The sequence below is a fragment of the Acartia tonsa genome, chromosome 7, assembly GCF_053477335.1.
Source record: "Acartia tonsa isolate MP-2025a chromosome 7, ASM5347733v1, whole genome shotgun sequence".
Lineage (NCBI taxonomy): Eukaryota > Metazoa > Arthropoda > Copepoda > Calanoida > Acartiidae > Acartia > Acartia tonsa.
In genome coordinates, this window is record NC_137266.1 from 49,679,974 (window position 1) to 49,706,499 (window position 26,526).

At 32.8% G+C, this 26,526-nt stretch overlaps 1 long non-coding RNA gene across 1 annotated transcript in view; it reads right to left on the reverse strand.

Moving 5' to 3' along the window:
• The window catches only part of LOC145323924 (uncharacterized), a 131,260-nt gene extending 117,459 nt beyond the window's left edge, over positions 1-13,801 (reverse strand). The window contains exon 1 of the long non-coding RNA XR_013881139.1: positions 13,658-13,801. This is a non-coding gene — a long non-coding RNA (uncharacterized LOC145323924). The remainder of the gene's footprint in view (positions 1-13,657) is intronic.
• Between the last annotated feature and the right edge of the window lie 12,725 nt (positions 13,802-26,526).

The window sequence follows — 26,526 nt, forward strand, 5'->3', positions numbered from 1 at the left end:
AATATGATTATGGGTAGAAGATTTAAGCATAAGAAAAATGCGTCTATTTTTAAAATTAGAATCTATCATGAAGGAAAATACGTTTCAAAACGAAAAAAAAATTTAAAATTAGAATCTATCATGAAGGAAAATACGTTTTAATTCGTTTATATTCGTTTTTATATTCGTAGAAAGATGAAAGAAATAATAAAGCCATTAATCGTAAAATTCTGGTAAAATTGCTTTCAAAAAAGTTCTCATAAAAAACACACTGTATAAATAATATTTAATAATAGATTTGCTTATTAGCTTAGTAGATAGAAATAAATGAAATTGATTTATTGTACCTAAGTAATTTCCGGTCAACTCCAGAGGAATTTAATGTTCCAAAATTGGATCTTCTTGTAGTCATCACTCGATAATTCTTTTAAACAAACTAAATGAAAATTTGTAACCACTTACCCAAAGTTAAATTAATCATACCTGTGTGCAAAATGTTACGCTCCGTAAGATTAATGAAATCCCCCCATTTTTTAACACTTCAGCATCAAATTTCCAACCCCCCCCCCCCCAAGAACACTAACCACTTGGTTACCAAATTTCCAGGACCTCCTCTTATTTGAATATATTTAATCTTTTTTCTCCACCCATCATAACGCAATTTTTTTACCGCTATTATGCCCATAATAATCACCGCCCCAAGAACCGCCCACAAATTATTTAAGCATCATGTTAAAAATTTATCCTAAGTAAAATTAATCTTACCTCCTCCCCAAGAACCGCCCACAAATTATGTAACCCTTTTATTCAAGCATCCTAAGTAAAATTAATCTTATTCTTACCCACTCCCCAAGTTAAAAATTAATCGTGACCCCCCCCCCCTCATATATATAAACATAATGAAAATGAAATTATAAGAAGCCTTGTTACTCTATAATTAAGGTATGTCCATACGTCCCTCCGTCCGAGTCTTTTTACGGAAATACACTATATTGTTATATATAGAAAAAGATTGTTATAAATGATTTATCACGTATTTTACAATTTTGTCCATTTTCACTGCTCATTATGGGCGGAGTGGTAATGCGCGCCGTTAAAACGTATGGTTTTTAACATTTTCTCCATGTAACCCCCTAAAATTGGGGTTGGTGTTGTATGTAATAAATATTAGGAGGTAATAGGATATCTGTTTAGCTCCCCCCCCCCCCCCAAAAAAAAAAAGGGGGAAAAACATAAATATTAGGAGGGGATAGGACAGTGGACAATAATAATAATCTATATTCTATCTTTATATATTTAGAGGTGTAATTTGTAAAAATCTCAAAATTTTTAACATTTTCTCCATGTAACCCCCTAAAATTGGGGTTGGTGTTGTATGTAATAAATATTAGGAGGTAATAGGATATCTGTTTAGCTCCCCCCCCCCCAAAAAAAAAGGGGGAAAAACATAAATATTAGGAGGGGATAGGACAGTGGACAATAATAATAATCTATATTCTATCTTTATATATTTAGAGGTGTAATTTGTAAAAATCTCACAATGTAGCTTTAAACAAGTTTATTAAATAATTAAACCTTAGGGTAAAGCGGGGTGATCTCAGTTTTTTCCCCACCTTCATTAAATGACATTTTTCTCCATGTTCTAATCGACTGACAGAAAAAAAACAACAAATCCAATTTGTTCCTACAAAAAAAGTATCAAATGAAATTTTTCTGAGATGAATTTTTAGGGTACTTATTGGGTCTTTTTGTATTATTTGAAAAATTGATATTGAATTTTAGATTTTTCTTTTTTTCTTTCCGGTCATCCTCTTAAAGCCGGGAATACTAAGTCTGTATAACATGGCTTGGGGGAGGGGGGAGGCGAGGGGTTATTAATTTATTTAAGAGAAACAACGAAATTTCATGTCCCACGGTCCACGGATAAAAAAATATATTTGATTTGCAATAAAAACTACTCTTTCTATGTAAAACAAATATACAAAGTTTTTACTTTTTAATTTGTTCGTTCTTTAAGACAGATAGCTATTTCTTTCATAGTTAAACGGCTCCTCGGGGCTAAAAAATCTGGTTTTAATAATTAATAATATAATAGGATGTCTGTTAATCTCTACCAAAGGATCTCAAATTGAAATCTGAATCTATTTATATTCATTTTTATTCACCAATAAGAAAATTCAGAAAGTTACTATTTTTAAATTTATTATTTACAATAGTTAAAAGTAAAACTATGGAAACTATTTTTTGAAGCGAAGCTATTTCTGATTTATTTACATAAAAACTGATTTATTTCAGTATAGAACTGCGGAAAGCTGTCTATAATACGATGCGATAAATATCTATTTTTTGAAGCGAAGCTATTTCTGATTTATTTACATACTGATTTATTTCAGTATAGAACTGCGGAAAGCTGTCTATAATACGATGCGATAAATATCTATTTTTTGAAGCGAAGCTATTTCTGATTTATTTACACAAAAACTGATTTATTTAAATAAAGCGGAAAGCTGTCTATAATACGATGCGATAAATTTCTATTTTTGAAGCGAAGCTATTTCATAATTAAGTTTTTTTTAAAATCTTTTCTCTTTTTTACCAGAATCATTTTTAAACTTTTAAAGTGTCTGATAAAATTAAATCTAAAAGCTATCCACCAATATAAAAAGTGTATATAATAAGCAGCCGGTTAGTTTAGGCCGTAAATCCAATAATGCGATATAATTATCCGAAGTTCCTAATCCAAACACAAGTATTAACTGATTTTTTTTTGACATGCAACTCTATAATTAAATTAATCGTTACCAGAATCGTTTTGAAAGTGTTAGTGTCTAATAAAATTAAATCTAAAGACTATCCACCAAAAATGAATATAAAAAGTGTATTATTTTGAGTTTCTATCACATTTATTTTTTACAATATCACGCAAAAGTTATTTTTATAATATTTACAATTCAATTTCTATATAGTTATTTAAGTTTCTATTTACAATACATACAAAACAAATAGTTAAATAATAATTACGAACGAGTTTAGTTAATATTAGATGAATATATGATGGCGATGGTGAACAGGTAATAATAGATGGCGATGGATTATTAATATATATACAGGTAACAGATGGCGATGGTGAACAGGTAACTGATGGCGATGATGAACTGGTAACAATATACATATGATTAAATTAAATTAATGAAAATGCTGGTGGATATTAAAGGGCGAATATAGGTTTGATATGATATGAGCTTATATCAAAGGTGCCATTGCATAGTTTTAGAATATCTATGTTAAATTTAAAAATTCAAAAAAATCCTTAAGTAGATTTTACAATTTTCGTGTTTTCTTCAACATATAATAAATGAGATGGCCTACAAAATCGGATATTTTAGCCCTTTACAAGACTTTTTTTGACTAGTTTTCTTAAGTTTAATTGATTATTTCATTGGCATGCATCTTAAATGATAATTAAAATGTTTATTTTATTTAATTATATAGTATTTTATTCAAATTTTAAATCGCGTCAAAAATTTTGCTTTATAGTGCATCATAAAGATAAATATTAAGTTTTTAAATTTATTTTCTCTACTAAGATTTTAGATTTATTCATGATGAATACAATTTATTTATATAAAAATATATAATATGTAAAATATATTTACCCTTTGTAGCCTGGGTAAAGACACAAACATGATGCAACTTTTAGCAAACAAACATAATATTTTAATTTTGAAATATTTTTTTAAAATTAGTTTTCAGCCCTCCCTTTTTCAATGTACTTTTACAAAATTATGTTATGAAAAATTTATTTGATCAAAAGTAAAAGTTGCAGCATCCTTTTTTTTCCCATTCCTTTCGTCTCCATTATGACTATGATTGAACAAAAGCTTTATAATACAACCTTCCGACGCAGCCTTGTGTGATGCAGGGATGTTTGGATTTCTTAGGGAACCACACAAGTTACGCGAAATGGCGTAATTATATCAACGAATCAGTTCGGTTTTAGGCTAGAAACGGACTTATACAGTTAAATATGTCAATGTCTTTAAGTTACTTATAATCTATATAATTGCACGCTTGAAATAAGCCCATATCATATCAAACCTATATTCGCCCTTTAAACACAATTATCTGCTGTTGATTACCAGGTCCAGGACGACCAGGCATGGGGACTTGTTGGCCATTAATAACATAGTTATAATAAATGTTATTATTAATTCTTATGTTATTATTGGCCTGTATCCCCACTCCAGGGGGGCCATCGGCGCCCCTAGGGCCCCTGGGACCTTGAGGACCTTGAGGACCTTGAGGACCAGGAGCAGGGTCAGGACCAGGAGCAGGACCAGGAGCAGGAGCAGGACCAGGGCCAGGGGCAGGCTGGTCAACTGGCGGCAGCGGTGGTACACCAGGTCCAACTCCAGGAGCATTAAAAACCTGATCACCAATGATGATCAGGTTTTGCCCTATATTTCCAGCCTGCCGTGGTGCACCACATACATGGGCGCGATGTACACGGGCGCGCTGGACAGGGGCACGCTGGACACGGGCACGCTGGACACGGGCAGGCTGGACAGTCGGTTCAAGGGCCGCAACCCCCGCACGTACCATACTCCTGGTTACTGCAGGCATTATTAACAGCAGATAATTGATTTATATGATGGCGATGGTGAACAGGACGATGGCGATGGAATATGATGATATAATTTGATATGATGATAAGAATAAGATGATACTGATAGGGATGACTGTGGAAAACTGAAGAATAAATTAGAAATAATAGATTAATGATGAACTGTGGAAAACTGTATAAGATGACTGGTGTTGTTGACTTGTTGAACTTGGTCTTGAAGGCTTCGTATATTTGAGTAAACTAAGTTGTATTTGAACGGAACTCAGATATTTATACTAAATCTCCGCCCCCTTTGGCCTTTTCTTCCAGTCATCATACGACGGATTTGCGAGAGTTACGATGGTTTTAACGTGGTTTTAAGATTTGAATTTTTATGATATAAAATATAAATTTATTAAGTATAACTATATATATAATCGTTTTACGTTAATACGTTAATACAGTTAATTTTGTAAGTATAACTATATACGGTTTTTTTTTACTTCAGTTGAAAGAAATCGTTTTTACTTTCCGGTCATACACTTAAAGCTGGGATTAATAAGTCTTTACTATATTTGATAACTCTTACTCTTAGTAGAAATTATAATTGTACATACATCCTATATCCGTAAAATTGTGTTTAATACTATTTTAATATAATCTTGAAAAAATAATATTTGAAATAGAAATCATTTAAATTTATGAGAAAGAAAAATCTGTAAGAAATATAAATGCAGGTGTTAAAACCTTATAAAAAGAGGGGAGAATTTCATTAGATTGGTTTAGCCTGGTGGTAATGGTTAGTTAGAAGGAGGGGTGGGGGAGGGAGATAAACAACAAGATTTAATTTCTCACGGAAATACATTTTGATTTTTGTCTGTCTATCTTTTATGTTGCTTCAGAAAATAGATATTTATCACATCGTATTATAGACATATTATAGACATTTTCGTTTTTATTTATGTAAATAAATCAGAAATAGCTTCGCTTCAAAAGTTAGTTTCTATAGTTTTACTTTTAACATATTATAGACATTTTCGTTTTTATTTATGTAAATAAATCAGAAATAGCTTCGCTTCAAAAAATAGTTTCTATAGTTTTACTTTTAACATATTATAGACATTTTCCGTGGATTTTAATTTTTAAAATATATCTTTAGTTTTTTTTCACAAAGCCGTAATTTGTCGATATAAGTCGATTTAATTTTTTTTATTAAAAAAAAATAGATATCATTCTAGAAATCTACATACAAAGAAATAAAAACTTGACTTAAGTACTCGTTTTTATGGTAAATAAAAATATCGTCTGTACTTTCCTAGGAGTTTTATGAAGGCTTTTTGACCAATTATACAAAGATATGATGATAGTAACCAAATTTAGATAATCACTTTAATAATTTTAGTTCTTTCTTTTTGTCTGTCTATCTTTTATTAAATACAAATCGTAAAATTCGGAATAACTATATACGGTTTTTTTGGACTTCAGTTGAGAAAGAAATCGCCTGGACAGACATACTTACAAAGCTATGTTCATATATATTTAAGATTTTAGATTAGTTTGTTTCCCTTCAGTATTTTATTTTTTTTGGAGCGAAGCTATTTCATAATTAAGTTTTTTTTATAGACATTTTTCCGTGCATTTTAAATTTGTTTCAATTTTCCCATAATTACTAAAATAAAAGAATAATGTCAGTTGTCTATAATATGATAGGATAAATATCTATTCCAATATGGCTTCTAAATTACATATACGGCACAATGCGATAAATATCTATTTCAAACCGTTGGGTCAGTAATTAATAGCTCTTCATTATTAATTTAAGCATCTTAGAATTGCCCCAGCATCGCATCATATTATAGACATTTTCCGTGGATTTTAATTTTTAAAATATATCTATAGTTTTTTTTTCACAAAGCAGGATTTAATACATTGATACAAGATGGGGGTGGAGAATATCGTAACCACTGGTATATATGAAGGGGTACGGGAGGGGATGGTGGGGGGGGGGGGGTGGTTGGAAGATGGGGGTGGAGAATATCGTAACCACTGGTATATATGAAGGGGTACGGGAGGGGATGGTGGGGGGGGGGGGGGTGGTTGGAAGTGGTTGAAATTTTAGTACATTAAATATCCGTAAGAGGATGAATATTTCAAATTGTTTTTCATTTTTTAAACTTTCATTGGTCAGAAAACAAATAAACACAAATGAAATTTAAAGTTTTACAAAAATATTTTAAGAAATGTTAACTTAAGTTTGATATAAATATAGCTTTCATAAAAGTCAGTAATTTAATTTAGACCAACCAAATTGACTGGAAGTTAGGTAAGATTGATTGTATTTATTTTATATGTTCCAACTAAAGATTTTAGTTCCTGTCTTTTATGAAGGCTTTTTGGCCAATTATATAGCAATTAAGATGAAGATATGATATATCAGTAGTTGATTAAATTTTTTGATTAAAAAAACATAGAAATCATTCTAGAAATCTACATACAAAGAAATCATTGATATATAGAAATAAAAACTTGACTTAAAAGTACTCGTTTTTATGGTAAATAAAATTAACATATCTTTGCTCAATCGCTGTACAATATTTTTTTTTTTGGGGGGGGGGGGCGGGGAGGAAAAATTTATGTCACCTGATTAAGGAAGGGAAACTGGAAGGGTCAACTTATCTGAACTCACATGAGAAATATGAGATCTTCATACAGAACAATAATTTTCTATAATTAGGGTCAGTTTGTCCGTCCGTAAAAAACGGATAGCTTTTTTGGTAATTTAGGCATTTGATTCCATCGACTATTCTGAAACTATTTAAGTGTTATTATCCGTTTGTTATACAGTTTCAGAAATCGTTTTAATCTTACAGAACAATAGCTTTTTTATAATTAGGGCTGGTCAATCCGTAAGAAAGCGGATAGCTTTTTTCATTTCTGGTAATGTAGGCATTTGCTTCCTGTATCCGTTTGTCATAAAGTTTCAGTACTAGTTTTTATGGATGTTTTAATCCTTGTTAATATTCCCCAATATACAAGGTATATTGATAAAAGGGTCAACTTAGTCACGTGAACAAGGACAATATACATTTTAACCCCCCCCCCCCTTTCATATTCATATTTGACTTGCAACTTTGGATGGAAATATAAATACCCTTTAGGATTTAACTTTCACTTGACCTATACTCCCCCCCCCCCCCCACCTCTTTTAGCAAAAGTTGACCGATGACATATCATATCATATATTAGGGGAGGGATCTTTTACAACGAGACTTAAATAAATATAAGAAGAGTAAGTATTTAGAAAAAAATAACCTATATAATACTAATAGGATACTAGTTCAGATATTTCTTAATCTTAAGCTACTGACCAAAAAAACAAAAATAACAACACGGCAGAAATTTTAAATGTTGAATGTGCGTGTGTGCGTCTGTTTTGATCTAGCTGACCTTTACAGGGTAGCTTCTTATAGTTTAATTCGTATATTTATCTTTCTTTTTTGCTTTTAAAAATTTATGTATTTATTAATGTTAAGCTTCAGACAAAAGCCAACAAAAAAAAACTTTTGCTAGAAATATGCGAAGGTTCCGTGATCATATGAACAGGCTATTTTATTTGAGAAATCCACTATTTTTTAAAAAACTCAAATTGCCCAATAAAATTAAACGGTCTAGCTAAGTTTTTGAAAGGGATAATTAGTGATTTACAACGATATCCTGGCCGTATGAAAATGTATAGCTATTTCAATATTTATCAAATACCTATTTAACCCCTTTCTTTCACACGTTTAACCCCCAGTATGAAAATTAGGGAATTTAGCAATATTTGGCACCAATTTTAATATTTTGAAGCCGTAAATTAGTTTTTGAAACTAACGATATGACTGAGATATTTGACTATTAGATTATTTAAAAAAATGGCCGCCAGTCCCATCCACCGACTCTACCCGCCTCCTCAACCGCTGGCAGGCCCAGGTCAAAATGTACCTGTCCAAGCTGGCGAAGTTCTCCTTGAAAGTGGCAATGAGGGAGGTCTTTGTGATTTGAGCACTTCTATTGGTGCAAGCTTCAAAGTAGCTTTAGGCTCAAAAGTCCATTAATTAAGATCAGGCTGCTGGGAGGCCACATTTCCTTAGGAAAGTGAGTAACCGCAGGATCCAAATTACCCATTAGTGCCGAGCGCCACTTTTATGGGCCGATCGAGCTGAAAATCTCAGGGAAGCTTTATAATGGTAAAAACGGAAAACATATTTTTTTGTTTTGCTCTAGTGGCGTGCACAGGAAAGTTGCAAAAAAAACCAGGTTCGGCATGGCCATAAATGCCCACCGGGCATTATGACCCATTTTGGGCGGTTTCCCTCAGTATTAAAACCCGGTTTTTTCGACAAAAAAATGAAAAATGTAATTTTTGAACACCCCAAGTGAGATGAACAGTTTCTAATACTACGATATGATCCGTAATTGAAAACTACATAACCTCATGTAATCGAGCTACAAGTAATATACGAAACAATTTATATCACATTTAGTGTTTTGGCTATAGGTACCACTTTTTTCGGTTAAAAAAAAACGTTTCTCGAAGTTTTAAAACACACACACTACAAAAAAAGAACATATAAAATTTGGGTGATACATATCAGAAAAAGAGCATAAAAATATTGGGTGACACATATAGAGATTACTAGGGTATACTGATTATGGTGGTTCAAAAATAATAAATCATAAAAAAATATTTAATGGTTGAAAAGTTAAAACCAGGTAATAAAACCAAAACCGAGCAGGGTTTTAAAACTGTCGGGCATTTATGGCCATGCCGAACCGGGTCATAATAGGGCATAAAAAAATGATAAAAAAATCATATAAAAAATAATAATTTGAATAAAACGAATTCCCAAATAGATGTACTTGTCAATAAAATTTAGATTTCACGAAAAAAATTAGCGACTTTACTATAAAAACAAAAAAGTTAGAAGGGGTATTTTGAATTCACCAAAATTTTCATGATTTTCAAATTTTGTTGAGCTATACCGGCAAACGGAAGTAAGCATAACTGCCTGCTCCAGGGGGAATTGAAAGCCAGGGTAGTAGAGGGGGGATTCATACTGAGAATGATGCAATTATTAAGCTGGTAACCGGTTATTTTTGTAATTTTCTGGAACCGGGCTTTAAAACCCGGTTCGGCACTAATGGGTTAACCCAACTTTTCAGCTACCCTTAGACATGGAGGCTCTTATTTGGACCACAGTTGATATATAACAATGTTTTTACCTTATGGAAATGGCATAACGATTCAAGTAGGGTTGTCAGCGCAATTCATAGTCTAAAATGAGTTTTAAAGTTCCATATGGGTCCCTAAAAGCGAGAACCGAGAAATATTCACAATTTTTAACGATTTTTGACGTTTTTGTCATCTTAAAATCTGCCACGTTTCGCTTTGCTGGAGTACTACAGCCAAGCCATTTCAGATAAAGAGCTCTAGTCTTCTCTAGTGTCTTACTTATGTATCTAACAGTATCTCCAGCAAGTTTCATATGCTTATATCACCTACAGATGGGCTGAGGTCAGATTTAGTGGGCCCTAGTCGAGAATCAAGATTAAACCACCAGCGCATTTCGAATCTGCCTTGTTGAACATATGCGCGGCCAGCTCGGAATACAAGTCCATCTTCGTCCAAAGATTTTTTTGTGCTGAAAGGTCATTACCTAAGCTTTATATAGTGTGGTCAAACGTCCTGATTGGTCAAATGGTTTTGACGCTATGGCCGTTTAAAAAAAGTCCGGATTTATGTGCCGCACCCTGTATATCAGCCTTGAACACCTTATTGTATTTTTAAGGGGTAGGAGGAGTTATTTTTTCTATTGGTAATTTTTCTAGGTAGGGTATTGGCATCATCCCCAAATATCGTTTTATACATACCCAGAATCTATGAAAAAACTGCATTGTAAAGGAGAAACATATCAGTTCGTCGTTTATCGAGATCCTTTGGTTCAGACAGACTAACGCAAACAGACTCTGTTAATCGATTATAGGGATACTAGCGGCTACACACCTAGATTTTGCCCCCCCCCCCCCCCCCTAGGGGCACTTTTTTTTAGGGGGGGGGGGAATTTGATTATTACCTATTTTAAATAAAGGCGTTTTTACGGGGTGGGATTACTTGATTAAGGACCTTCTAATTCCTATCCATTCATACACATCCATACCCCCATTCCTCCCCCCCACCTTTCCCCATCCCTTCCCCTAATCCCTTACCCCATCCATATCCCCCATCTAAATCCCCCATTTATTATATACCCCATCTCTTCATCCCCATCCCTTCAGCTAAAAGGCAACTTGCAAAAAAAAGAATATTTACCCATCCCCCCCCCCACACATGGGAGAAAGGATGATACAAAAGAATGAATGAATGAATAACCAAAAAATTAGGTTATTTACCGTTATGGACTGACAGACATAGTGAATTATTGAAAAATAGCAAAAAAGTTACATCACCATCTTCAAATGGCATTTTAAAAATCTGTCACTTTTTTATAAAGTGGTGTTCGCAAGGACTTGCTAGGGTGGTGCGGAAGCGCACCAAGAAAGTTTTACACCACTTTTAAACTAAAATCAATTAAAGACAATATGAGTGTTATTTGTGCTTGAAATGTTCTTGTAAATCGGCACAAATTTTTTTACCTTTGTAAAAGTAATATTGATGTTTACAAATGTTAGTTTATGCTATTTTTTGAGAGCCAATATATCTTAAAGCAATTACTATGGTGAACTATTATTTCTATAGTGGCTAACATTCACTTCCGCAAATATATCATATTATCAAATTTCAGTATTGCATATTATAAATTGCCAATTATGCTTTGCTTTTTAACTCCAATAAAAATCTTCTCTCAAATATAGGACATACATGAATGGATAAATTGACAAGGGAAAGTTTGTCCTCAATTTAGTCAACTAATATGGACCTCATTTGTTGGCCAGTTTGTTCATCCATTAGAAGGGGAGGGATGGGGTCATGAAGGGTTATCGTTATTTTAGCCAGCTGCAAATATTTCTTCATCAGAGTACATGGAAATCTGGTGCAACATCCAAGTAATAATATATCAATTTCTAAAATTTATGCTATTGTATATTTTGTAAAAATTAATACTATACAGTTATGTCACAATGTGAAAGAGAAGTCACACCTTCTATGGGCCTAGACAGAATAAATAATGGTCAAGAAATGCAAATTCTAACCAGCGTCAAATATCAAAAACTAAAACTAGACAGATCCGTCATATCTCAATGTTTTATGGGTCTGACTTTTTGATGCCAAATTGGCAAAGATTGGATTAGAAATCTGGTTAAAGTGTTTATAGAAGGTTCTTAACATGCATCATTAAAACTTAAAAATATGGAGTTTCCAAAATTTCAAATACTTAATAAGACGGTTAAAAATGTGAGCGATTGTTCTTTTTTCAACAACCTTTAGTAGCACAAGGTAACTTTTTAACGTCTCAAGTATTACGTGGTTTCCAACAGATCTCAAAGGAATGGGATACACTTTTCATTAAAACAAGGATGGCAACATACACAAAAGAGAAAGCTCTAAAATAAGAAGGTAGGACAAACGACCAGGAACTCTTGTAGAATGTCAAAACATTAATAGCAGAACATTAATTTGTAACAAAATTGTACACAAATTTGTTTGTAAATTGCGTAAATATAGGATACAGTTGAAGACATACATTCATTTTTAGGATTTGATTATTTAGATGCCTCATTTATAATATTGCACCTTGTTGTAATAGGAATCATTATTACAAAAATCATATGAATAGGATAATTATAGAGTTGCAAAGTTTCTAAAATCGTACACAAACTTTGGTAATCACCATGCAAAGTTTGAAATAAATAGGACAATTCTAACATATCTAAATTACCATTACGGACGGACCTACTATAATTATAGAAAAGCTTCGCTTAAAAAAAATATTTTATTGTTTTGCATAATAACAATTTTAAAAACAAGGATGACAACATCCATAAAAGCGAAGCACTGAAACGGTAGAACAAACGGACATTAACACTTAGTGTCAGAACTGAATAATCAGAATATAAATGTATAAGAGTCGAAGCAAAATTGTAAGTAAATTTGTTGAAAAACTGCTTGATACAGGATAATGTTTATGGACATACTTTATACAGGTTTAGGACTTGATTATAGAGTTCCTTCGCTTATAACATTATACTTTATTTTCCCAGGAATCAACATACCATAAATCAGATCAATCTGATGATTAGATTATATAAAAATTTGTTGTTAAAAAAGTAAAAAAAAAATCAACATGTTTAAAATGGACGAACGGACATTCTTGTAATGATTATAGAGTTGCTACGCTTTCTAAATCGTACCTAACTACTAAAGGAATCAGCATGCAAAGTTTGAAATCAATAAGACAATTCTGACATGTCTGAATGAACGAAAATACTAACCATTACAGACGGACCTACTATAATTATAGAAAAGCTTCGCTTGAAAAAATATTTTATTGTTTTGCATAATAATAATTTTAAAAAAAGTCCGACAGTTTACACTTTTTAATTACGCAACCAGCCTTCAACAAATGTATTTTGAAATTAAATTTTTAGTTGCTAACATGTAAATAAATTGCAAATAGTCATATTAAAGGATAACATCTAATAAACAAAATGAAGAATAAAACAATTAATGAATAAAAGCTATCTATTTCGGACGGACAAACGGACCGACCCTAATTATAGAAAAGCATCGCTTTTAAAAATATGATATTTAGTAACTTATTCACATTTCCAAATTGTAGAATAGAGTGGATATATTCCATCTATCAATTATTCTTTTCAAATTCTTAATGTATAATATTTTACTTTTCTTTTATCCCATCTAACTTTGAGATATTGGCTTGGATATCATTGCAAATAATGGACATTTCAAATTAAGATTAAAAATGCCATCAAATAACCATATATTTTAAGCATTTTGTTTTAAAAGTTTACACCATTACTTTAAAAAGCTTCGCTTTTAAAACTATCTTGTTAAAATTAAACAAATTTACTTACACGGTGGTTTGATTCTTGAATTTACAAGGCTCAAATAGTCATAATTCATATATTTAATAGCTTAGCAAAAAACATAAACAAATTATGAATTTTAAATGCGCAAAATTTTTAGTTTCACTAGTGCGCGCGCCAGATCTTTACTGGCAGTCTTCTAAAGCTTCATGCACATAGTTTATGCGCTTTTTGTTTATAGACTCAGGAATAGGATAATGGATGATAATTTTAGGGATTTACATTTGATAAATATTTAGAGGAATTGAAGAACGTATGTAGATTAATTATACTAACCAGAGAGAGAGAGGAAACAAACAGCAGTTTATTACACTAGTCCCAAAATTTTATGATAATGTTTCCATATTTGATGGCTTAACAACTTTAGGGACTTTTGTGAATTGATTGTTCATACGGTTCAACCACTAAATGTAATCTATAGATGGGGTAATTTTGTGTATAATAATTGGGGATGTACATCAATTTATTGCCAATTGTATTATCCCTTTAGATCGCTGTACACTATCCTTTCCTTCCATGGCTTTTGGAATACCATATATCAAAGAGTATATTTGCAAAAGTAGTAAAATTCTAATAATATGGTGTTTTTAAAGTTATGCTTTTCCGGGTGTTATTATGTCCGACATTCAACCATTCAAGTCAATACAAACCTTTTATCTACGCATTTTCTATATTTAGAATTTAAGCTTTGCATTTAATAAATTAGACAACTAAATTAGAAATTTTATCCCGAAGGACAGAAAAACATACGTAGACAACATTTATAGAGTAATAGTACTGCTAAAAATTCATACACTATACATCTAATGAAATTCAGCATTCATTTTGATTTTTTAGCTAGTTATTGCTACACTACATATTTATAGAAATACTTCTAGGTTTTTATTTACTTTGTATGTATACTTTTGGAGTTAAATATAAGAATGGATATAGAATATAGAAAATACGTGGATATTATGTCAGGGGAAAAAATGTCGTTAATTTAGGTTGCTAACATGGAACTCATTTATTGGTCAGTTCTTATATCCAATAGGAGTGGAGAGGATGGGGTAAAGAGGCTGGATGGGGTGTACGGTTATTCTAGCCCGTTCAGAATTACACTTTATTAGAGAAAATGCAAACCTAGTGTAACATCCAAGTAATAATATATCCATTACCATTAGACTGACCATTTTGCAACACATTCAACTTTGCACACCAAAAATTCACTGTTTAATATTCATGCAGTCTAGCTCTTTAAGTATACTTAGAAATCATCCATTAACAAGGTATGTAAAATCAATAAAAGCGAAGCACAAACAAAAATTAAGACTTGTAGAGTGCCAGAACTTAATAAGCAGAACATTGATTTGTCAGTCTTAAAATTGTGCATAAATTTGTTGCACAACTGCATACAGGATACTGTAAAATAACATTTTTTTAGGATTAACTTAGGGAATCATCATGCAATGTTTAAAATCATTATGACAATTCTAACATGTCTAAATCACAGAAAAGCTATGCATTTTAAAAACTTCCTTTTGGTTTTAAATGTACTAAAAAAAATTAATATTGGGTTACTTTTATTGTGACCTTTTTCATATTAGACAATACTAGCCTTGGGCTAGAAAGCAGATTAAACCGCTTTACAAGTGCGTTTTCTTAAAGATTAGCTTTTCAATAATCAGAGTTTGTCCGTCCATATGTCCATCATCACGTCCGCAACGGATAGGTCTTATCTTTAAATTAGTAATGTTAGAATAAAATTGTCCTGTCGATTTCTATCTTTGCCTAAAAGTGTAAGTATGGTTTTAAATAGAAACCTGAATTTAAGTTTTAATGTTCGTTTGTCCTACCGGATTATTTTAGAGCCGCACTTTTATGAATAATATCATTCTTATTTCTATTTAAATATAAGTATAACATATAATTATACATCTGTAGTTTGTAATTGTGATGCTTGTCTTTTCAAATTCAATAAAAATCCCTAAAGATGTCAAGCCAAGAAAACGTCACTATAAAACTTTGGGGACATGTGTAATAAACAACCCAATATCCACTCCATTCCTTCCTGCTCTGACCTAAAATAGTTAGTAAACACTAGTGGGCCTATTTGTGTTGCTATGAAAGCGGGATGGTAAATTACAAATATGCAAACCAGACGGGCCCCAAAAAAGGTATTTTTACCGTCTACCATAGCTTCCCCAAAAAGTCATAATGCGAAATGCTTTATATACCCAATGGAAAAACCATAAAAATGTTGATCATTGAAATAATTAAACAAGGATGAAAACATCCATAATTAGCGAAGCTAAAAAATTATGGATGGACATTCAGAAAAATGAAATATAGAGCAATGCCATAAGAATTAACATAGAAATACACAAAACCTTTTTTTATATCTTGAAAATCTAGTAATTGATCTAGCACCCAACCCAATAAGCAAATGTTTCTTTAACCCTTACAGATCGGGGGGGGGGGGGTGGAGGGGGCTCTAGTTTTTTCAATCTCATTTTTTTGTAGGTAAGATGGAGAGCTGTGACTTCATGACTTTTTAAGTTTAGTAATTATACGTCGGCAAGAGTTGATTTTATTAGGACATCTGGTCTGTGTCGGTCGTGGTGTCCGGTCAAAGTCGGTTGGGTAGCAAAACAAATTAGAAAAAATTCTAAATAAATCTTAATTTCTACATTATGACTTTTGTGTATAAGGTAGAAACCTAAAATTTTTTTGGTGAATACTTAGATGTCAATGACCTTCTGAGAAAAGTGGTGTTATGGCCGTTTGACCACTCCCTGACCGACTTTATGACCGATTTTTGTCCGGCTTTTACTACAGACATATAACATGAATATCGTGGCTTCTATTACAGCTAGAGATCTATATTTTTTTTGGTAAATCCTTGAGCAATAATAAACAGATAGAAATATTAATTTGTGCCGCTAACCGCCGTTTTACCGCGGTAACCGCCGAAAATGGCGGTTTCCGTTATTTGCCGTTTTTCGGCGATGATCAGAAAACAGCTGTTTTAAAATTTAGCGGCTGGCCGCTAAAAAGCGGCTAAGGAGCGGTCTGACTGCTATGACTAGAAAAAAGTAATTTTCTCTAAAAATACACATGAACCACCAGAAAAAAAATTTACGTCTTTATCTGTACCAGGAGCAGAGATATAGGAGGAGGGCTCTTTGAGCCCCCCCCCCCCCCCAATCTATTAAGGTGGGAATTGGGGCCCGATCTGTAAGGGTTAAAAGAAGCAAAGAAAATCAAAACATACATATAGATAGACTAACATTTCTAATCATAGAGTAACTTCGCTAGAAAAAAAGTAGAAAATGGTGTAATGAAAGTTACAAAAAGTTTTCAAAACTGATACCTTTTGACAACAGTAAAAAATTAACAAAATCAGTTTACAAAAGTGATATTTTGCCATGTTTTACATCCGTATCAACAAATTGAACTTTTGAAGCTATTTTAAGCCACTGTTGCAACCTACAACTGATTTATTTAACATGAATGATAACAACCATAAAAGCAAACTTTAAGAAAGTTGACCAACAATTATTAACAATTACAGAGCATTTATTGTTTTAAATGTTTTCAAGTAAGGAGAGGGGCCTCAGTTCTTTGCGGAAATGTACAATATTTTGCTTTAATTATAAAGTTTGGCTATTTCACTTTGTATGTCGTCTTCAATATTTGAGAAAAATTTAAACATTTATAATTCTAAAGACAAAATGAATGCCCGTCCGTCTGTATGTCTATATCCATCCATACAAAGAGAGAAATACTTGATTTTTACACCTAATAGTTTAGATACAAATTTTTTTTTTTTTTCCAATTTTCCAATGTAGCTTCAAACCCGGTTTATATCCACTAGATTAGAAGCGGTTCTTAGCCCTACAGAAAGAAAAAAACGTGTAAAGCATCGTATTACACACATTTGTATAGAATATTAAACTAAAAATCATAAACCCAGGCCTTCCACCCCTTGGGGCCAACAACACTGGTTTTAATCGAATCATTTTCATTTAAATATCCGTGGAAAGCTATCTATATTACAATAAATACAATATAAATAACTATTAAAGTATTTAAGAAAAATAATGTTGATAACAATGGTTTAGCTAAAGGACTTTTTTCTTATTAACAGAGAGGCACACAGATTTACGGACAACCACAAATTAGAAATTAGTTACGCGACTAAAAATATTAATATGTTTGTGTTGGAAATATCAAAAAAATCACGGAACCTTTTATAAGAAAAGCGGATTGCAAAGTAAAAGCTTGAAGTTTTTTGTGTTATTGTAGTGTATACGTATTTGTAGGGGCAGGGGCGTCCAAGCTTTTTTTTTGGGGGGGGGTAATTCGTGTTTGGGGGGGGTAAAATGGCGCGCGAAGCGCGCCGAAATTTTTTTTACCCCCCCCAAAATTTTTACCCCGGGGGTAAAATTTGATTGGTGGGGGGTAATTACCCCCCCTAAAGTCTGTTGGGGGGGGGTAAATACTCCCCCCAAATCTGTTGGGGGGGGTAATTACCCCCTCCAAACTAATTTACCCCGGGGGTAAAATTTTTGGGGGGGGTAATTTAATTATGTAAAAAAAGCACCTACCTAATCTATTAAGTTAATAAGTACTATCCTATAACATAAAGTAGTAAGTAAGGTTTATTTGACTATAGCTTCAGATTTCATTACTTTTAATACTGAGTTCTCCTTTTTAGGAAAGCTTCACATAGATCCCATGATGGTTCCACACTATTATAGGTCAATCCTTTGAGTGGTTTTAGGCTATTTTTCTCCTCCCTTTTTACCCTTTAGAAAACACGAGTTCTTAGATGCTAAGGGCGCCACTACTATTCAAATATATAGTAGTATCTCATTCTTTAGAACATAAAAATACAATAATTAACTCACTAACCAATGAACCAATATGATTATACTTTAAAGTGAAGCGTCTTATAGGTCCTGGTAAGTTTTATAACTAGTTTTGAGACACCCTGACATCCTCCCAAAAGAAATCGCCTATAGAAATTCTTTTTCATTATTTAATGAAATATTTAATTTAGTTAGGTATCTATTTTATGGAATCTTCAGTGCTTTACAATTACATCATAGATCCCCCCCCCAAAAAAAATTTTCAGTAAAATTTTTTTTTCAAGAACATTCAATTTGGGGGGGGTAAATACCTCCCCCAAAAAAATTTTTTTAAAGAACATTTATTTTGGGGGGGGTAATTACCCCCCCCCCCCAAAATGGTTTGGGGGGGTAAATACCCCCCCCAAAATCGTTGGGGGTGCCTACGGCACCCCCAAGGTAGGGGTAATTTTTTTTTGGGGGGGGTATTGTTCAAAAAATTTTGGGGGTGCCAAATGGCCCATTACCCCCCCCCCTTGGACGCCTATGTGTAGGGGGTAAGATATATTCCAATTCTGTAACACAATTGTATGTTTGTCCAGGGGCCGTGATTCAGCAAAACTATTCCATATGAAATTGCTGAAATTTTGGATATTCTTGTGACGTAATTTGGCGTAAGACTTGTTTTTTTTTGCTATAACTAAAGGGAAGTGTGTAAGAATGGGAGAGGGGGGGATAGTAGGTTGTGGGGAAAATATCACTTTTAATTATTTGTTTGTCAGAGTCCTGGACCCTTGTTTCTAATTTGTCTGGTTATCTTAACCCTTATTTAACCTAACTTAATCTTAATTAATCATTCTTAAATCGTATTGAGAATTAAAGAACCATTTTTCCCTTGGCAAATTAGTAGGGTTCAGATAATATTAACCGAAGAGATAATTTTCCTTATTGTAAAAAAACAGTAACAAGCCCTTTTCACTCCACAGGGGGGAGCATAGGCCGCTGACAATTTGTCAGTGTTTCTGTAACAATGTGGCTTTTTATGGATATGGGATAGGGTTGTCAGCCCTAAGCTCTATGATTGCGGTGTAAAGCGTCCATTTGCCCATCAGACAACCAACCCTTTGATTGCACGACCTTTGTCTGAGAAGTCCTAACTGTGCATGGTAGTGAGTTGCGCCTGTTTTGGGCCAAGGCATTCCCCCTACTCTAACTATTTATGTCGCGCACCTGACATAGCAGCAGTAGGAACCATTTTTAACGTCTTTAGTTATGACGCGGTGTCGGACCGAGATTCGAACCTATCACCATCCCGACGACGAGCGGATGCGCTACGTTTTGTAATGTTAATCAATTTATCGTCCATTATGTTATCCGTAAAGATCCCTGAAAAAGAGAAAAATTGTTAACAATACTTTGATTGCTTTCAATAGACAGAAAAAGCTTCCATTCTTTAATAACATTAAGAACATAATACTCAAAGTAATTTTCTTTGTACTCTTGGGTTTAGCAGGGATCTAAAGGGATAAGACAATGACCGATAAATTGATATACATTCCCAATGATGATACACAAAATTATCTCCTCTGTAGATTAAAATTAGTGGTTGAAACGGTTTGACATGTAACTTAATGAACTAACAAATCAAAGTTGAATAAAAGTCCCCACAGTTCTTAAGCCAACGAATAAGAAAAGGTTATTATAAAACTTTGGGGACTAGTATATTAACAGCCCAATCTTCCCTTCCTCCATGAGGGTTTAGAGAGATTAAAGATGTTTATATCAACATTTACGCAGGGAGGGAGGGAGGGGACATTGGACTATAAATTATACTTGTACCCAAATTTATTCTTATTTTATCTTATTCGTTGGCTCAGATTAAACAATTGCGTGCGTAGAGGTTGTAGAGGAGTGTCAACACCCCTCCTAAAATCGAAATTGTGATGACTCCCTTCCCATTTTTTCAGCCCCTAATGGTTTCACACACCCTAAGTGTATCGATGTGCACGCCACTGGATCTGAAACTTTGGGTACTGTTGAATCTTTATTGGTTGGGTTAAACTAAGTAATGTCTAAACTTTTCAACCAATAATCTGAATTAGTGGTAATTTTGATTGCCATCATTGTGGAATGTGGATGTACATAAATTTATCGTCCATCGTTTTATCTTTAAGAACCCTGTATTTACTTTAAAGATAACATCTAATTCTTTTAGTATGGGTCGCATGAATAAATATTAAAGGAACGCTCCCATATCCTATCATATAAAGTAGTAAGTTTTTTTGTCTGAATCTTCAGATCTCAATAAATACTTAACCAAAATTTACTTTCCTCTTTTAGGTAAATTTCATATAGGTCCTGTGTAGGTTTTAGGCTATTATTATTTAAGATTTGGTAGTTTATAGCTAATTTACTAGCCCCTTTCTGTCCCTTCGACTATAGGGGTGTAACCCCTTTTTATATTTTTACTTTAAAAAACAAGGATGACAACATCCATAAAAGCGAAGCACTGCAACGGTAGGACAAACGGACATTAACACTTGTATAGTGTCAGAACTGAATAATCAGAATTTAAATGTATAAGAGTCCAAGCCAAGTAAATTTGTTGAAAAACCGCTTGATACAGGATAATGTTTATGGACATACTTACATTTTTAGGACTTGATTATAGAGTTGCTTCGCTTGTAATATTGTACTTTGTTGTCCCAGGAATCTATAATATACCAAAAATCAGATCAATTGGATAATTAGATCATATAAAAATTTGTTGTTAAGAAAGTATTAAAATCAACATGTTTAAAATGGACGTAGGGACATTCTGGTAATGATTATAGAGTTGCTACGCTGTCTAAAGCGTACCTAACTACTACAGGAATCACAATGCAAAGTTTGAAAAACTTATATTTAATTTATTTCAAGTGCTCGATAGACCATTTGTGGGAAAGTCCCCTTTAAATTAAAGCTGAAGTGTCCCTTTCTAACTTTCATAGACATTTTATGAGAGTTCAGTGTCCGAAGGAGAGTAAAAACTAGTTAATATTAATATGCAGATTAAGAAATGTTGAAAGGTTGTTTAAAAACGAAGCTATTCTATAATTAGGCTCGGTCCTATCACCCAGCATTTTTCGTTAATTTAGACATATTAGAATTGTCCTATCGATTTCAAGCTTTGCATGATGATTCCTACAATAGTAAGGTGCGATTTAGGAAATGTAGCATTATCTTTACAAGAATGTCCATACATCCATTTAAAACATTTTGACAAAAAAATTTTATGTGATATTATTATCTTATTAATTCATTTGTTCTTGTTCTTTTTCGCTACCGTTTCAGAGGTCGCTTTTGTGGCTGTTGAAATCCTTGTTTCTTTTGTGATCGTGTCATGAATAAATGGAAACCTAGAAGTACTGACAAATAGGGGACAAATCTTTGATTTGTGCTTTTTGCCTCTAAAGGTCAAATTTGGTCAAATTAAAAACTCGCTCAATAGCTTAATAATACCAAAGCCAAATAATTTCCTTCCTTAGAGTAAAGAAATTAGAGATCTTCCAAAACTAATGTAATATAGAAAAGTTCAATATTAACAAGGTTCGGCATCCATAGCAACAGCATTTAGTTTACTCGTCCTTTTAAAGAAAGCCGCAGCTGAAATTGCAGCTGCTAAATAAACACTCTGCATCTGTAACCCATCTAGACTTGATTTTGAATCATACAGCCGCATCCACAATCCACATGGAATCTATTCTAACAACATGCGGCTTTCAAGCTAAAAAATAAGAAATCTATTACTTTAGATATAACTAGCGGCTACGCCCCTAGAGGCCTCTAGGGTCACTTGAGGAGGAGAGAGTCGAATTTAATAACCCAATTTCTTATTTTAGATTTTAAAAGAAGAATTTAAAAAAAAAGAATTTTTGGGGGGGCGAAATAATTATTTTTTTTTGGGGGGGGGGGGGGGGTGCCCCCCCCCCCTCATTTTTAACTTTAGTAAAAAAAATGTAAAAAATTTTTTTTTTGGGGGGGGGGATTTTTAATTTTTTTGGGGGGGTTGGGGGTGTCCCACCCCCCAAGAAAATAGTTATAAACCTTCACGGGACCTATGTGAAGCTACCCTGTTAAGGAGAACCCGATCGGTTCAGCGGTTAGCGAGATCCTTCGGTACAGACACACAGACACACAAACACACAAACACGCAAACACACAAACACACAGACAAACAGACATCCTGTTACTTTAGTATAAGGATTAAAGCTCATGTTATATATTTTAAGCGAAGGTTTCTTTGATTAGGGTCGGTTCTTCCGTTTAATTCGGATAGCACTTATCGTCAATTTAAACATATTATAATTGTCCTATTGATTTAAAATTTTGTATGATGATTCCTGTAATATAATGTTTGTTAAGCATAGCAACTCTATAATTGTTGATATAATGTCCGTACGTTCATTTAAAACATATTGACTTTTAACTTTTTTGATAAAAAAAATTATAATTCATCTCATTTTTTGAATACTTATAACTAGAACACCAAAGTACAATGCTATAAGCCAAACATCTCTTTAATAATCATTAAATTGTAGGTATGTCCTTAAACAGAATCCTTTATTGAAGCAATTTTGCAACAAATTTACTTAAATTTTTTTCTAAACGTATACATTTAAATTTCTAGTTCATTTATGACATTATACAAATGTTAATGTTCGTTTGTCCTACCGTTTCAGAGCTTCGCTTTTATGGATGTTGTCATCCTTGTTTTTATTTGTAAAGTTTATGAGGCTACGAAGCAAAACCAATATTTTTTATGGTAGACAAATTAAATTTCAATTTCCTAAAAAGAAAAAGAAAACTACAAAGATACAAAAACAACAAAAAATAACCAAAATCATCATGCAATCAATAACCGATTCGTTTATTTTGCGTTTAAAAAAATAGATCATCCAATTGAATAAAGACAAGGATTTGAATATTCATAAATAAATCAGAATGTAAATTTACTAAGATCTCGTAAACGGCAGGAATGGTTGTTTCTTAATTTCTAGTGAAGTTTTATATTAGTCAATTGACGTTTTAAAACTATTTAGTGAGGGAATGATAGTTGCCCCCTCCACCAAAAAGAAGATATTATTATTTTTCTTTTTACGAAGCAAAACTAATTTAAGGGGATGAAACCTCTACATATATGTGAATCCCCTAGAGACTAGGGATAAACCAATTCAGAAGTTATATTTAAAGAGTAGCTTTCTAGGAAGGTATACTTTGTTATCTTAACAAAGTAAATTAAGTATTTAATCCCCTCTAAATTAATCATAAAGTTGTTCAAGACTGAAAATACTGCAAAAAAATGAACTTAATGACATTTTACAGAGTAGCTTTGATACACTGGATTTATAGAAATTATGAAATAAACAACTATTCCATTGCGAATTAAAAAAACAGAAGGCTATTACTGATGTTTTGACGTACAGAACCTAATTATGTAAAAGCTTCGCTTTAAAAAATGTACCAATTAAAATTTGAATCAACAAAACTTGACAAAGATGAGCAGATTTTTTAAAAAGTGCGGTGCGTGTCGCTTTCTAAAATTTTTCCATCGCGCTGTCAGCGTATTTACGCACCGTGTACGCAAAAGTTTGCGTCACAGCCCCCCCCCTCTCTCTCCCCCTTTTCTCCGTATTGCGTTCCTTTAACTTTTGAAGTAATGTAAGCCGTAGAGAGCTTCTTTAGTAAGTCGGTGGTAACAATTACAACTACAATATATGCGTGAATGTTTATTTAATTCTTTTAAAAGTGACAATTTGAATTTTTTTGGTTATGACACTCCTAGGTTTTTTTGCGCGTTTATTTTTCTTTATGTTTTGATAGTGATTAATGAGGTTTTTTTTCATCTGTGCATATTTTATCTTTTTAAAATTAACAATTTTTTTTAGTAATATACCTCTACAGTGGCATCTATTTAATAAAATGTCCCTAATCAAATCCCCCCCCCCAAAAAAAAATGTTTAATTTGTAACTAGCATCTTTGCCCATGGCCTAGAGGGGGTAGATGTCCCCCTCTTCAGGACTAGTATAAATATTAATAGAAAAGCACAGCACAATTAAGAACATTGTGCTACTTTGTATTATAAATGCAATTTACTCTTCTGTAACCTTCATCAAAAAAAGGTTAAATGTATATAAGCATTTTTTAAATAATCATGTATTAATTTAAACTTTTCGACATACTGTGGTGTAATATTAGGTGTGTCTGACTGTATGTCCCTTAATATCTCGTAAAGAGCTTGACCAAACACTCCACAGTGCAGATTTTAGGACATTATGAGAGATTAGTCACAACTGTTTGCACTCTATTTCATGTGAAAGCAATAAACAAATAATTGGTTGTTCTAGATCATATTTGTATAGTAGTAAAAGGATACAAAATCAATATTGCCAGTTGGTAATAATACTACTACAATATTGCAAAATATAATTTAACAAGGATGAAACACTTATAAATGCGATGGTTTCAAATTAGATGGTAGTACAAACGAATATAAACACTTTTAAAGTGTCAGATCTTAATAAGCAGAATATAAATTTAAAAGTCCAAACAAATTTGTATATTTGGAAACAATAAACATACAATTGGTTGTTCTAGATCATATTTGTATAGGAAAAGGATACAAAATCAATATTGGCTTTTAGTAATAATAATTCTACAACATTTGAACATATAATGTACCAAGGATGACAGCTTCCATAAAAGCGAAGTTTCAAATTCAGACAATAGCGCAAAAGAATATTAGCACATATAGGGTGTCAAAACTTAATAAGTAGAGTATAAATTTAAAGTCTAAACAATATTTTACAGTTTTTTTTTGTAAAAATGCATAAATTAAAATCTTTGAACTTTGAACTAGGTAGCAATCAATTGTTAGTCCTTATACTAAAGTAACAGGATGTCTATCTGTTTGTGTGTCTGTGTGTTTGTACCGAGGAATCTCGCTAACCGCAGAACTGATCGGGTTCTCCTTAACAGGGTAGCTTCTCATAGGTCCCGGGAAGGTTTATAACTATTTTGGGGGAGGGTACCACCACCCTCCCAAGAGAAATCATGAAAATCAAATGTGTTTTTTTTTAAATATTTGAGAGACTTGAACGAAACATTGCATTGGTAGGTATCGTAGAGAGGAACTTGAACAAAAAAAAAACAATTAATGTACCACTAGAGTCCACTAGGGGCGTAGCCGCTAGTCCTTATACTAAAGTAACAGGATCTTTGTTTGTCTGTGTGTTTGTGAGTCTCTGTGTTTGTACTGAAGGATCTCGCTAACCGCTGAACCGATCGGGTTCTCTTTAACAGGGTAGCTTCTCATAGGTCCCGGAAAGGTTTATAACTATTTTGGGGGAAGGTACCACCACCCTCCCAAGTGGAATATCCCCTAGAAAAAAAATTACCCTCCAAAATTTTTTTTTTACATTTATAAAATAAAACATTTTAAAATCTAAAATAATTAATTGGGTTATAAAATTCGATTCTCCTCTCCTCAATTGCCCCTAGAGGCCTCTAGGGGGCTTAGCCGCTGGTAATATTACAAAGTTCCTACGCTTTCTAAATCGTCAAATTTGAGAGAGGTCAATTATATCATGCCTAAATTAGAAATAAAAGTTATGTGTACCTATCTTATAACTAATTTGTTAACCTATTTAGTAGTAAGGCATGCCTGTACGGGGAAAGGTGCACTTATATTTTAACATAAGGAGTATAACTAGAATTTTCTACAGTACTTATTATTATATTTCCACACATGTAAATCGAGTTCGTATGTAACGTACATTACCGTAATTTAGGCATGCTAGAAATTAATCGTTTTATAAATTTAAAACCATACATACATGTTTACTCCCGTGACGATAAGGCTTAGGTTCAAAATATTGATACAATTTATTAAAGATTTTTTATATGAAAATTAAATTAGATTTTGAAATGGTAAGTCTTTGGCAATAAGGAATTATTTTATCTTTAGGATTACTAATTGAAATTTG